Below are 16,911 nucleotides of genomic sequence, written 5' to 3'. Positions count from 1 at the left end.
TCTTACAATTTTCAATTTCTGAGCATATCAGTCAGTAACAGTCAATAGCGCTTTGAGGAATATACACAAGACAGAGACAGTAAAATAAGGAGCTCTCTTTGAACGAGGAACATGGGTTGCCTGTCGCCTGTGACTGTAGTCGTAATATTTAAATATGACTGGATGAATTAGTAAACCAAGCCATTTCATAACGAAAGCCGACATAATTACTTTTAACAACGGCCAATGGGCCACAACGCTCATCTCAATAAACTTGGCCTTGCTGTTCTCCAGAACTTTTCTTTCTTAATTCGCATGAATTTTCAATCTATCTTATTTGTCCGAAAGAAAAAAGTACGTTCACAGCAATGGGATTTCATCAGTTACTTTTATTATCACATGTGATGTACCTCAGGGCAGCATTCTAGTTCCCTTATTACTTTTGATATACATCAAAGACATGGTAACTAGTCTTGATGCAAATTGTAAATTTATTTTATACGCTGATTACAGTGCTATATTATTTGCACATAAAGATCCGGATTTTATATCAGGAAAGCTTAGTAAAGGTTTAAATCAGACTTCGCATTGGCTTGTAGATGCTTATACACTTATACCCATAGCTCCCTTTCTAAGGAGGAAATTCTTCAAAATCATATGTCAGTTTTGAATATTTTTAATATTCATGTAGTCGTAATATTTAAATATGACTGGATGAATTAGTAAACCAAGCCATTTCATAACGAAAGCCGACATAATTACTTTTAACAACGGCCAATGGGCCACAACGCTCATCTCAATAAACTTGGCCTTGCTGTTCTCCAGAACTTTTCTTTCTTAATTCGCATGAATTTTCAATCTATCTTATTTGTCCGAAAGAAAAAAGTACGTTCACAGCAATGGGATTTCATCAGTTACTTTTATTATCACATGTGATGTACCTCAGGGCAGCATTCTAGTTCCCTTATTACTTTTGATATACATCAAAGACATGGTAACTAGTCTTGATGCAAATTGTAAATTTATTTTATACGCTGATTACAGTGCTATATTATTTGCACATAAAGATCCGGATTTTATATCAGGAAAGCTTAGTAAAGGTTTAAATCAGACTTCGCATTGGCTTGTAGATGCTTATACACTTATACCCATAGCTCCCTTTCTAAGGAGGAAATTCTTCAAAATCATATGTCAGTTTTGAATATTTTTAATATTCATGTAGTCGTAATATTTAAATATGACTGGATGAATTAGTAAACCAAGCCATTTCATAACGAAAGCCGACATAATTACTTTTAACAACGGCCAATGGGCCACAACGCTCATCTCAATAAACTTGGCCTTGCTGTTCTCCAGAACTTTTCTTTCTTAATTCGCATGAATTTTCAATCTATCTTATTTGTCCGAAAGAAAAAAGTACGTTCACAGCAATGGGATTTCATCAGTTACTTTTTTTATCACATGTGATGTACCTCAGGGCAGCATTCTAGTTCCCTTATTACTTTTGATATACATCAAAGACATGGTAACTGGTCTTGATGCAAATTGAAAAAAATATTTTATACGCTGATTACAGTGCTATATTATTTGCACATAAAGATCCGGATTTTATATCAGGAAAGCTTAGTAAAGGTTTAAATCAGACTTCGCATTGGCTTGTAGATGCTTATACACTTATACCCATAGCTCCCTTTCTAAGGAGAAAATTCTTCAAAATCATATGTCAGTTTTGAATATTTTTAATATTTCAAACAACCAAAATGAATTTGAATTACCATATTAATATTGGATTCCGAAACTTCATAAAAATCCTTCCAAACAAAGATACATAGCGGGTTCCAGTAAATGTTCTACCAAGCCTCTTTCTTTACTCCTCACTAAGATATGAACAGTAGTGAAGGAGAACCTTCAAGAGTACTGTGCAACAATATATTCGAGAAGTGGTGTAAATCAGATGTGGATACTAAAAAATTCCAAAGAACTTTTGGAACATTTGAAATCACAAAATTTTACCAAAATCAGCAATATAAAAACTTACGACTTTTCAACTTTATATACAACTATTCCCCACGATAAATTAAAGTCGAGACTTTCTGAAATCGTTGACTGCTGTTTTTTCAATAAAAATGGAACTTGTAAATTTACCTACCTTGTCATTGGTCATTTGCAAAATTACTTTGTTAAAAAACAATGTGACTGTACACACAAGTACTCTAAAATTGACATTAAAAAGATGCTCGAGTTTCAGATTGCTAATATCTTTTTTTTTAATGCTTTATTTTTGAAAAAAAAAATTCATATACATAAGATCAAACAATACAGACATATATGTACAAACACACACATATACACCCACACCCACACACTCACTGTGCACCTTTCCCAGAAAAACCAACTGTTCAATATTACAGCTATAGTAATACTAATTAGAATTTCTTATATTAACAAATCAAATCAAACATTGCCCATTTACTATACATTTTAGTTTTACAGTGAAAGTTACTTTCACAATATTTTTCAATTTTTCTATAATACTTAAAAATGTTGATTGCTTCTGTAAATTTTGGTATTATACATTGAGATCTTGAGTGATACAAGTACTTTTTTCCTAACAAGATAAGAAAATTTTCTAAACATCTTCCATCAATGTTACCAAGCATCACCTTTTGTTTTGAAATTATATGATCATTTTCAATAGCACGATACCAATTTTCAAAATCTCTCCAAAACCTGGTTACATGTATACAATCATAAAAAAAGATGAATCAATGTTTCTGGATCTGTTTTACAGAAAGAACAAACATTATTTTCAGCAATTTTTATCTTATGAAGAAAAGAATTTGTGGCTAGGAAGCCCATAAGAATTTTATACTGAAAGTAATTTGTTATTTTGGTGTCCTTTGTGCATATGGATGCATATGCATTCCGAAGGGAAAATTCCAGTGTTTTTCTGTGATAGTTTCATTTAAATAAATCTCCCATTTTAACTTTTTGGGCTCTGGTGCCACAAATTTCTTATCTTTTATAACTTTATACAGGAATTTCATACTTGTCACAGACATCATTTTTTGTATAACACATTTCTCTGGTTCTGCAAATTGATTACCTCTATCTCTCATATAAACAATTATTTCCCTTTTTACTCTTGATGGTACTCTTGATACAATATTAAAATAGTTTAAAAAATTATTAGTACCAACCATATTCTGACATCATTAAAACACTTAAATTTTCTTTCATCTGTCAGTAAGTCTTTCAGTACTCTAAAACCTTTTTCCACCCAAGAAGTGTAAAAACTCCATTTTTTAAAATCAACAAAATTTCTGATATCAGAATATAAATAATCTAAAACACTCACAGGATTTTTTTTAGCAATTATAAGAGCTTTGATAACATGTTTCCAAAAATCATCACCAATGTAATTCAACAACTCTGAAAGTTTTTCTTTGGTTAAATAAAATACAAAATTAATATCTTTTTGATTAAAAATACAGCATAATGAAATGGGGTTCGTTTATATGAGAATAATGACAAACGCCATGCTGTCGTTGTTGATAAATATATTCACTCTCAGTATAATCAGTATTATCACAGCTCTGAAATATATATAAACAATCATAAATATTTTATAACAAAGCATACATGTAGATCACTTGCCAGATAGCACGGTCAAATGAAGAGTTATTTCCCTTTAATTGTGCTCATAGATAAAACATTAAGAGTTATCTTTCTTAATCAATAATATGTACAAAGTATGAACACTCTGGAATATATAGATAAAACAATGAGATCAAATGATACTGAACTCTTCCAGAATAATATAATTATATAGACAATATTCAAAATATATATACATCATACCTATATGTGATATAGAGCCATAACTCCAATATATATATATATATACATGTATAGCTGAACACAGCTGTACTCTATTCAGTGATCTGTGTATGAATAATATAAATATAACTTTACTATATTACACACTTATTGTCACAGATATAAAATATACTTATTACTCTGAATATTTACAAAGTCATAAAATAATCACACAAACTGAACTTTCATACTTTATATTAGAATATTATTATTTGGGAATTTAGCAGATAAACAATTAAGTAGAGATAATGAAATTAGTAAAAGTAAACTTACATTCTGTCCTGTCTTGGTCATTGTCATAAATAAGTCATCATATCAAAAGCCAATATGTCTACTCAGACCAAGATCTCCAACAAAAGTAATTAACTAAGTAAAAACCAAAAGAGAGGGAAACTAACCAACCAATGAAATCCAAGTTGGCCTGGACACTACACAAGATATATATAGAAAAGGGACAGGGGTTTAAATGACCACTGTGATGTCATACATCTATAAATAACTAAATAAACACAGATTGATGTAAATAATTCCATGTGGATTTATTCAATAAATGAAATGCTGTAAAGAAATAAATATGACAATTTAACTGAATTAATGTAATCCTGAAATATAATAATTAATATATAAAATAAATCACTCTATCACAATAATAATTGCTGCCATGCTCCACTGTTGTCTGTAAGGACTCTCTTTACCCATTTAAGCTTTATATATGATATGAAGGAGGATATATGAATCATATTTAGTCCACCTTCTTCAATTTTACCTATTAAGGTATTCCTTTTTACTTTTTCCACGTTGTCTGCCCAAATAAATTGAAATAAAATTTTATTGATCTCATTAAGTAGTTCTTTTGGTGGATTTGGTAAAGCTGAGAATAAGTGTATAAATTTTGGAATAACTTATGTTTTAATGACAGTAATCTTCCCTACTGGAGTTAGATCTCTTTTTATTATTATTATTATTATTAAAAATTTGTTAAAGCGCTCAATTTTACATATAATATGCAATCATTGGCACTGTACATACAATAAAATACATACATATAATAAAAAACAATGCATATGAATCACTGGTTTTTGCCCATGATGCAAGTAATTTTGTGATAGAATTTATTTTGGATTGATAATTAATAGTCACAATATTTTCTAAGTTTTTTGTAAATATTATTCCTAAAAGCTTAAAGGTGTCAACACCCCAATGAATTTTTAAGTCTTTGCATAGAGTTTGTTTTGATCCAACCTTGCTTCCTAACTATATTGCTTGAGATTTTGAAATATTAAGTTTCCAAACAGATTCATTTCCAAATTGTTCAATTTCATCGATTCTCTCATTGATTTTTCACTCCCATCTAATGTTCAAAAAGAGTCATCTGCATACTGTCCTAACTTGTTTTCTTTCCCATTAATGGATATGCCTTTGATATTTTCATTTTTCTTCAATGAGATTGCTAGTAGTTCTACTGTAATGATAAAAATATATGGTGCTAATGGGTCTCCCTGTCTACATCCACGTTCAAGATTAAAAAAGGAGGATAAGTTTCCATTATTTATCACACAGCTTGTGCTGGATGAGTAAAAAGTATTAAACCATTTAACTAATGACTCCCCAAAATTAAAGGACTTAATTGCTTTAACAATAAAATCTCATTCTAATGAATCAAAAGCTTTTTCAAAATCTAATTAAAGGAGCGAACCAAACTGTTTTTTTAATCTTTAAGGTAATCTATTAAATCATATAAAAACCTGGTATTTTCACCTATAAAACGTCCTTTTATAAAACCTTTTTGGGTATCACTTATAATACTGGTCAACACATTCTTAATGCGATTCGCTATGGCACTAGACCCAATTTTGTAATCTAAATTTAATAATTAAATAGGTCCCCAATTTTTCATGTATCTTCTATCCCTTTCCTCTTTAGGAATGCAAGTAATTACCCCCTGAGATTGGAACTGTGAAAGTTTTCCAGTTAAAACCCCTTCATTTAAAGATTTCATAACAAAGATACTTATATCATTCCAGAAAAATTTGTAAAATACCACTGTTATCCAATCTGATCCTGATGATTTTTGGTTTTTCATATTTTTTAGTGCCTTTGCGCATTCCTGAAGTTTCAGCAAACCTTCACAATTGTCTCTTTCTTCATCAGATAATTTGACGTTATGTTGTAAAAGAATATTTTCAGACAAAAATGTTTCATTATTTTTATTTATTTTTTTTTACTTTTGTATAAATTTGAAAAAAAGACCTTTGTTCATTCAGAATGTCAGACTGATCTGAAATATGCTTTTGCATTTCCTGAAGTATTTACTTTTCCTTCCAAATCTAAAATTTCCTTTTCTAGTTTTTTCCTTTCTAATTTTTGTTTTTTTTTAATCTTATAGATGAATATTCTATTGTTAAGGATCTGATTTTCACTTTCAAAACTTCCCAGAAAAATTTATTACTTACACTAAATTGAATACTCTCCCTTTGCTCAATATCTCCTGATAACCCTATATTCCTCAATTGTTTCCAAAATACATTGCTTTACTTTTTCTATATACTCATTTTCATACAATAATTGACAGTTAAATTTCCAGTAACCTCTCCCTCTAGTACTGTCATTTTTTTTGAATTTTAATACAATTGCTGAGTGGTCAGTTCTATACCCTGGAATTATTTTGGTATCTAATACTTTACTGAAAATACAATCAGATACAAGAAAATAATCGATTCTACTTTGAATAACTGGATTTGATCTTCTCCATGTACACTGTCTTACTTCCTCATTCCAGATTCTTCATGGATCATGAATTTCAAGTTCATTTTTATATTCTTTATTACTTCATTTGCTTTTGGATAAGATTCTTAACATTGAAATTGTCAAGGTCTTTATTTTGAACAACATTCCAATACCAACACATAAGGATAGACATATTTTCTAATTTTGTAATTTCTTCTTTAATGTTTTGAAAAAATTCTGGACTATCATTATTTGGACCATACAAATTTACTAAAGTAAATCTAAATTTATTTGCTGAAATATCCATTATAATATATCTACCCAAAGAGTCATGTTTAACTGAATGGATATCTAATTCAAAGTTATTCTTGAAAAGTATTGCAACTCCGGCTCAGCTGCTTGTATAACTACTGAAAAAGGATTTGTAGCTCCACTCTGATTCCCATAACCTTGAAGTCTCATGTACTGTGTGTTTCTTGAAAACAGATAATAGAAATATTTTTATTTCTGACCCAGTTAAACAAATCTCTACGTTTTTGGCTGTTAGAAGAAAAACCTCTTACATTCATACTCAATATACCTAACATTTCCACTTTGTTGCTCATTTTAGTTTTATCAAATGTCATGAATGTATTTCAGCATTCTTTTTAAACATAACTTATAAGGTATCAAAGGTGCACTAGAGCTCAAAAACAACTTTACATACATACACATTCCACACACACTTATATTCACAAAAGTCAACCATACATTTGGCATACCTCGCCTTGAATGTGGTTTTTGGAGACCAGGTCTTCCAACAATCGATTGGAATTCCCATGGGTATCAATTGCATTCCGTTATTAGCAGACCTATTTTTGTATTCATATGAAGCAGAATTTTTTCAAAATCTTTTACGTGAAGAGAAGAAAAACTTGCTGTGGCCTTCAACTCGACATTTAAATATATCGACGACGTATTGACAATTAACAATGGTTATTTCCATTCTTATGTCGACACGATATATCCCAATCAGCTTGAGATAAAAGTTACCACAGAGTTTGACACATCTGTTTCATATTTGGATAATTTATTAGAAAAAGACGTTAATGGTAATCTAACAGCAAAGCTTTATGATAAACGTGATGACTTTAACTTTTCAATTGTCAACTTCCCTTACTTATGCAACAATACACCCTTATCACCTGCATACAGGGTGTATATCTCTCGGTTGATTCGATACGCAAGAGCATGCTCTACGTATGTACAATTTCTAAAACGAGGTAAATTATTGACAAACAAGTTAATGACACAAGAATATCAGCAGTCTCGTTTAAAGTCATCATTTCGTAAGTTCTATGGTCAATACAACGACCTTGTCAGCAAATACAATTTATCATTGAGTCAAATGCTGACTGACGTTTTTCATACTAATTGTTAGGCCATTATTTACACACTGAATTGTCGACGGATTTTTCCGTTATTTCCTGATCATGACAAGGAGCACACGGCGGGCGTGACTGGTCGGCAGGGGATGCTCACTTCTCCATGGCACCTGATCCCACCTCTGATGTTTTGGAGGTCCGTGTTTGCTCTGCACCTATTTTGTAATGTTAAATGGACTTTTGAGCTTGAATACTGTTTGTTATCTCCATATATTTCATTGTCATGATCAGGAAATAATGGAAAAATCCGTCCCTTCACATCGATATTGTATCAATTATGAAAATTGCTGCAAATTTGTATGCCACAAAATGTGATAGCATTAGAGAGTTTAACAATTTATTGATACAAACTGTGTCCTATCAGGAACAGTTGTTGGTGGAATCCAGTAAGAGTCAACAGGAAAAAGAATTGGTTGGGCATTAAAATGCAGAAAAAAATGCAAAAAGATTCTCCCAGAAAGCAAAGAATTACTTGTATGTGATATATGAAGAATGTGACAGAACAGGAAAACGTCCAGATTCTGTTTCATTGGCAGAAGAATTAAAGAAAGTAAAAGATGAAAATGGTAAAGGTTTTTTATAAAAAAGATGAACGGCAAAGTAGCTTATAAATTAGAGAATGTATTGCCTCACACTTGTCAAAAAAAAAATCCAAGTCGTTGAACCTCTCAAACTAAAAAAGGAGTTTTTGTCTGAAATATGTTTTGAAGATGTTTGCATTGATGAAGATGGAAATCTTGCAGAGATTGTTTCTGCTTAAGGACGTACAACACGCCCACCACCAAAATTTTCCTGTCGTTTAATTTTCGCTATTTTGTATATATTATACATGACTATATATACAATGCGTATGCACATTCTGGACAAAATCGTTCTAGTCGTATTTGGACAGGAAGTTCCAAAAGTTACCCCCTTTGGTTGTTCACGCGGAGAAGAAATTTTCAATCGCATAGCTATAAAATCCTTGATTATCAAAAAAGTTCAGGTAGTCTGGCTGTCAAATTTCATTGACTCATTCATATAACCATTAACCACACAAATAAAGTATTTTTGTAGAGGTACACATTGGCAAAATATTTTTTGAAGAACTTAAACTGAAAAACTATGGTTCATTTAAGCCTTTAAAAATGCGTATTTTTTAATTTGAATATTTTTTTTTATGAAAAAAACCTATCGTATCGTTTAACTTTGGATAAAATACTTTTTTCATGTAACTGGTTACAAAAGTAATCTTTATAATTTTTTTGTATTTTTTTTAAACGAGCCATTTTGAATTTATAGCGAAAAATCACCCTCCCCTTTCTCCTTAAGTCACGTTTCTCGAGCGTCTTTCAGATTTGGGACGAAAACATTGTTAGATCTACAAATACACATGAAAAATTCCAAGCTAGAAAATATTTTTTACTATGTTTTACTGCTCTAAGAGTAAATTATACACTAATGCGAACTGATTACTCCATGTCAGACATGCAAGTGGACGTAAGGTAAACAATGTGAAATAAATTGGAACATTAAAGACGCAAAACACGCACAACAAGTCAACAATGCACACACCTGTGAGCTTTCAGAGGTGACTGGGTTTTAATCATCATTATCATAGATCATGATATGATATTATTTTTTTGAAAAAAAAAGTTAAATCTTTAAAATATATTACAGTATAATGATTAAAATCCACGCAACTTATGATCTAGGGTCCCATTTTAAGAGGGATTTTATACTTGGACCAAGTTGGACGCAATACTCTGTTTCATGAATTACAGGTTATTGATCAGGTCCGGCACAATCTCCTGATTAAGCTATATAGCTTGATTTAGCTATATAGCTTTATTAAGCTATTCAGAATAGCTTGATTTAGCTATTTTATCACACTTTTTTCTCAAATGTGTTATTTTCCAAGTATGTACAAAAAGTCGCACCTTGGTGCAGTGATGATATTCAACCTTGAACTCTTATGAAAATAATGCATGTAAAAATCACTCATCAAATTGCGTCTCCTTAAGAGACTTTGTACTCAAAGTTCTAAAAGTTTTGTGGGCTATATAAAGCAATTGATACAGTTACCTCTTCAATGAAATTATAAAGGAGGCCAATTATGGTCAACAAGATAATTGACTGGTAATAATTCAGTACAATGAGAAGCAATCATACTTATCCATGCCTCAACTCACACAAGGTAGTGTACAGTTACCCAAACAATGGAAATTCATCTTTTGCTTAAAAGTATTCAAATGCTGCAATGTTAGAACTATCTTTGATTTGGGTTGTTGATTTGATAACCCATATTACATATGAATAGTCAAATACTTGCGACTTTTTGTCTATTTTGTACAAATAACATTTTTGTGAAAACCTGCATATAAATAGCTTTATCAAGCTATTTTGAATAGCTTAATAAAGCTATATAGCTATTTCAAGCTATAAAGCTTAATCAAGAGATTGTGTCAGACCTGTTGATTGTTAAACATTATCTTGATTAGTTCTCCAAATTCACTCTGAACTATTAATTAAAAAAAAGTATTTGGTCTGAAGTGTACTTTTGTACAAAAAGTTCCTGTTACAGTATTTGAAAATGTCACCAGTTTAAGAATATTATATAGTCCCAGCAACAATAAAACTTTTAGGGATTTTTTTTCACTTGTTGACAAAAATTAAATAATAATTTTACTAATTAACTAAACGAATTAAAAAGGATTGAATTTAATTATAGTTGACCTACATTTATCGTATACATGTATGTAAAAGTACCATTAATATAGAAAATATACAGCCTTCTCAAACACAGCCAGCTTTTCACACACATGTAAAACAATTTTTATTAACCTACATGTAACATAGCTGATAACACTCATACTTGTCATTAATGTACATGTAATGTGTGGTTTTTAATACATGTAAACCATGCATATATTAACGTATGTATAACGTGTGGTTGATAATAAATGTAAACCCTGTGTGTGAAATATGTGTAATGTGTGGTTTATAATACACATGTAAACCGTGCGTTTATTAACGTATGTGTAACGTATGGTTGACAATACATATGTAAACCACATGTTCATTAACGTATGTGTAACGTGTGGTTGACAATACACATGTAAACCATGCGTTTATAAACGTATGTGTAACACGTGGTAGAACATACCATATGTAACACGTACGTGAAACGTACGTAACACATACGTGTATTCCAACCGCACGTTTCACGTACGTTATGTGAAACGTATGTTGTCACACGCATGTTATCCATACGTTATACCACGTACGTGTAACGTGCAGTTGGAATACACGTATGTGTTACGTACGTTTCACATACGTGTAACATATGGTATGTGCTACCATACGTTACACGTACGTGGCACAATTAGCTGTGTAGTAACGGAAGTAACGGAAGTGATGGGAAGCGAGGGGAGGTAAAAACTGATACATAGGCTTAGCAGCCTTGTTGTTTGTTTACATATGGTAAGATCGAATTATTGTTTGAAGTTAAAGGTACATTTATTAAATCTGGAATTTTCCATGAATCCCGAGGACTGGAAATGAGAGGATTGTATGGATACAGATGATTCAGCTGGTTGTCAGGGGGGTGTGTCCCCATACCAAACCAGGTTATACAGAAATAATTTGTGTTCCTTTTTGGATATTAACCAATCAGAAGTTAGAATACAAACAAAATTAAATTATATATATATATAAACGAAGGTTGTCCCAAAAAGTCGTAGACAATGTTTATAACTTTGCAAGCATTCAACTAATACTAACCAAATTTTGCATAGCCATAATTTTGTCAATGTTCCTTAAAATAATGCATTTTTAAAAACATATCTTTTATAGTAATCATATTATAACGATTTATAGGAAGGCCGATATGGTCTGTCGGCGCACGAATAAAATCTGGAAGAATTTATGCATGTAACTATTCCAATTGCACTTGTTTCTCTGGTAATATGTAAAACATCAAACTCAAATTTATATCAGTGTATCTCAGTACTATGTCAAATTTTCGCGTCAATAGCTTCAGAGACAGAGGATTGGTGTCTGTATTTTCAAAATGTTGTTAGAATTGAGTCTGCGGCAAATGACGTCGTCAAACAGTTAAGCGGCGCAGGGATATGCAATAAAATTGGTTCAAATGTGGCAGTATTTACCTCCATCTCGAATATTGTAACGCCTGTTAGATGTAGAGTGTTTCTTGTTAAATTCTGACGGCGAGGGACTACATATTTCAAAAGGGACGTTTTTGTGTTTTCTCTGCTACTTACGTGTATCTTTCGTGTACCTCTCGAGGACTGATATTTGAATCTGAAAAAAACTATGGACATTGGTCAGTTCTACTGAGTCCCTCAGTCAACAGTGGTTTTCCACTTGAAAAAATAACGAGAAGCTTAAGAGACGCTTTTTAACACACGTGACAGTATACTTAAAAATGTTCATGACTTTACAAGAGACGTAAATTACGTTTGCTTACGTGCGCCGATGTACACTTATATGTCTTCATTTTTATATTATTAGTCCCCTACCGGTGAAACCGGAGGGGACTATAGGTTTCCTCTGAGTCTGTCTGTCCGTCCGTCCGTCCGTCCGTCTGTCTGTCTGTCTGTCTGTCAGTCTGTCCCACTTGGTTTTCCGCACTTTTTTTCTAAACGCTTGCAGATATTGAGCTGGTTTTTGGTATGTGAGTGTATCTTGATGAGTTATAGATCAAGTTTGCATTTCATTCCGCTTCATTGATTTTTGACGCAATTATAGCATTTTCAATTTTTACGGGAACCAGATTACACTTGCCGGTAGGGGACTAATATTGCTAATGCAATACTCTCAGAATGCTTGTTTTCTTATTAAATGTGTTATTATCATGAAACTTTAAATTCATTATCATAAAATGTTGCTTTTTACTATGAAAAGAAATATATATATATATATATATATATATATATATATATATATATATATATATATATATATATATATATATATATATATATATATATATATATATATATATATATATATAATTGTAGAATAAGAAACAATATTGCTAAATTAATTTTAACATAACTTGTTTACAGAATTCAAAAGAAAGACATATATTCAAGAAATTATTTTTGTTCATATTTACCAATGATTTTGAGTTGTTTTTTTTTTACTGAAATCATATACAGTTAATTTACAATTTGGTCTTTCTAAACTTTTATATATAAGTGTAATGGGTAATAGGGGATTCAAAACTACAACTCCCTTCTGATGGATTATTTTGATATAAAGTCATTATCTGTTAAACTGTGACTAATACACGTAAATGTTTAAAGTCTAAAATACAGTTATGGATAACTATAGAAATCTACTTTTTGTATTTTCGGAAAAGATTTTAGGTATTTTATGAGTAGTTGAATAAATCATAAACAGTGTTTTCAGTACAAGGGTTTGAAATATTTACATAACTGTAACAAAGCAAACATACCAGCAAAGCTTAACTACAATGAATTTTTCTGACATAGGTTTATCAAAAACTTAATTAAATAGCAGACATTAATCTAACATATTCAAATACTTCACAGTACACATCTTATATGTCTAAGTCCTTTATTTCATACATGAATATGACTTACTACCTAACAATTAATTGCATGCAACAAAAGATATATGATAACCCCTCTAAAAACTGGATTGACGCAAGGATAATGTATTGTGGGAGGGGGACAGACATAATCTGACCCATCTAAGGATGATCTAGGGACAACCTACATGAAGATGGCAGACATAATCTGATCCATCCAAGATTGATTGCAGGACAACCTACGTAAGAGGATATTTGGTGTTATACCGTTATAATTGAGAGAGGATGGCAGGCCATACCTTATCCAACAAATGCTGGAAAAGGTCAAATTATTGGAGAGAAAAAGACCCTGTCCTTATATATCTCTTGACTGCTTCAGATTTCCATCTACCCAAGTTGAATTGCATTTTCAGAAAAACCCAATACGAAAACTATTACCTTTATGCAATTTTGGATTCAAACCGATGAATGTAATACTTGTTTCTAAATGTTTTGAAACATATGAATGCGAAACTGGAGTGCCATCAATAATTTGAAAAAGGGGCCCTTTTGAACGTTTACATTCGGAAAAGTAATCAAAAAGAGCAAAAACTTAGCGGAGTTCTTTTTCAGACTGGGCCTCTAGGCAGATGGCAACTGACTGACCAGATTGCATAGTTTTAGTGTGACGTAAAATTAAACTTACACTTTTCAATTTCCCTTTTTCAGCTTCAAAATGAATGTCCGACCTTTGCGACACCTGATTCATAGATTGAGGTGTCCTTTCAATTAATTCTCCTGATCTAAAAAATCCAAAAAAATGCTCTAAGAAACAATGCTCTCAAAAGAATTCGATTATTCCAAGTAGAACGTATAGAATCCATAAGTTTTAAAGAATTTTCCCCATCATTGGGAGTCTCGAGTCTTCTGCCTGACATGATTTTTGACAACCTTTTAACAATTTTTGAACATGAAAATTCTGAGATGGGTCTGGCAAATTCAAAATCGGGAATCCCAATTTGCTTACACAAGAATAAGAAACTGGCTAAATCATCTCTACACTTTGATGAGTTGGGTGGGCGAAAAAAAGAGAAAAAAAATCGTCCAGGATATGAGAGACTCCTGCTGCTTTAAAAACATTTTCCATTATCCACTGTAGTACACAACTTAGTGTTTCAGAAATTTATTTGATAACTGCTACTTGCTTTCATTGGTAAACACATATGATAGTAAAATGAATTTTCCCAGTGGAAACCTAATAAATGATGATCTAGAGGGTGAATTGAAACTATTCTAAAGGCATCTTCGATGTAAGATTTTGCCATTAAACTTTTTTGACCAAATTTTTAAACCAAACATTATCTATCGAATCATAATCATAACAGAGAGCTCTTTTGGAATGGGCATTCACGGATTGATCTTTTGAGTAAGACAGGTCGTGGATTATTCTGAAGTTACTCGAATTACCTTTCGGCACTAAACCTAGGCTTGGCATATATGAGAGTAGGGGCATTGGTCATTTGAGCGTCGTTCCCCATTGTTAAAGGCATAGCAGAGACGGATTTGCATTCTGCTTGCCATTTTCCAAAAGGGCTGTTGGGCTGTATTATTAACATAAGTACCCGTAGCAGCTTTTACCCTAAGTTCCTCAATGGATTTTTGCCAGAGGATATGAACTGTTTCTTTTAACTGTCTGAAACTATTCTAAAGGCATCTTCGATGTAAGATTTTGCCATTAAACTATTTTGACCAAATTTTTAAACCAAACATTATCTATCGAATCATAATCATAACAGAGAGCTCTTTTGGAATGGGCATTCACGGATTGATCTTTTGGATAAGACAGGTCGTGGATTATTCTGAAGTTACTCGAATTACCTTTCGGCACTAAACCTAGGCTTGGCATATATGAGAGTAGGGGCATTGGTCATTTGGGCGTCGTTCCCCATTGTTAAAGGCATAGCAGAGACGGATTTGCATTCTGCTTGCCATTTTCCAAAAGGGCTGTTGGGCTGTATTATTAACATAAGTACCCGTAGCAGCTTTTACCCTAAGTTCCTCAATGGATTTTTGCCAGAGGATATGAACTGTTTCTTTTAACTGTCTGAAATTTTCGTCAAAGATTCTCCAAGCCTTGTCTTCTAACATTTTATGCACTTCCCTTATGAAAAAACAATATTTTAACAAATGCAGGCTTGGCTTGGAGATTTTGTGGATAGATTGCTGTGAAAATCAAAAACACAGTTGTCCACTGATTAATGGACAGAGGCCTTTTGGCGTTTTGCATTTTGCTGTATTGTAACTGATCCAGTAGCAATATTAAAAGATACTGGATCCTTTCATTGCTGCAGCAGCACATGCAAATCTAAATGCTAATTTTCCCAGATTTTTTGTTTTGTGCGCTGTGCTACTGTTGCACTGAGAGGGATTCCATCAGCGAGGGAGACACTGTGTGATATTTTTGGGGTTGCTGGCTAATCTGAACTCAATAATTGATTAAGTAATGCCGATATATTGCTTGTAGAGTCTGAACAAGGTCCAACATCCTGCACACTGGATTCAGTCGAAAGGGTTTTTTCTGCCACTTGCATGTCTTGAGGAGCCACTTGTTCAGCATTGGTGATGGAAGATTTGTTACTACCTTGTTGCTTTAAAATATTGTTTTTCATAATTGATATTCAACGATGGATGGTCCACGGATTTCGACACTTCACTCTGATTTCTTACCCTCTTTCCTCTTCTCGAGATATCGTCTGTGGCTGGCAGTTTCTTTGGCATGGTTGAAACTGAAAGGGCAAATTCTAAAATTATATGTATCTATAATAATATAACTACATGTATATATAAATTTATAACAGCCAGGAGAACAACTTCTGGTACTTTCTGGTGTTCTATTGAAAGGCATCACCAAATTTTAGATAATGACTTTTCATACTTGAATACTTTGATAAATATGATTTCATCAACAGTGGCTTCAAAAACACTTTAAAAAAGACTTTAAGTACTCTTAGATATAAGTAACAGTGTTGTAAATAAATATGTTACTTCATAGTGATTAATGAAAAATTTTAATAAAAGAAAAAAGCTATGCATTGCTCGTGATCATGTATTGATAGTTGACTTTACGTGACCTTGAGACTCTTGTACTACTAATTTTATTTTACTTACTTCTTGTAAATAATAACATATGATTAACTTAGACACTATGTGGATGGTAGTTCATTTAGTTAAGTAATAGCCATGAGGCAGTAACATGACTTAGGCATTATGTACTGATAATTCACATTGAGAACCAACAACTTTGAGACAGTAACATTACTTACTTAGACATTATGTACAGTTAGTTCACATCGAGAACTAATAAAT

The sequence above is a fragment of the Saccostrea echinata genome, unplaced genomic scaffold (genome assembly GCF_033153115.1).
Source record: "Saccostrea echinata isolate AGI-Se365-2 ecotype Australia unplaced genomic scaffold, CSIRO_AGI_Sech_v1 ptg000009l, whole genome shotgun sequence".
NCBI classification, from domain to species: Eukaryota; Metazoa; Mollusca; class Bivalvia; order Ostreida; family Ostreidae; genus Saccostrea; species Saccostrea echinata.
Note: the sequence above shows the minus strand (reverse complement) of the source record.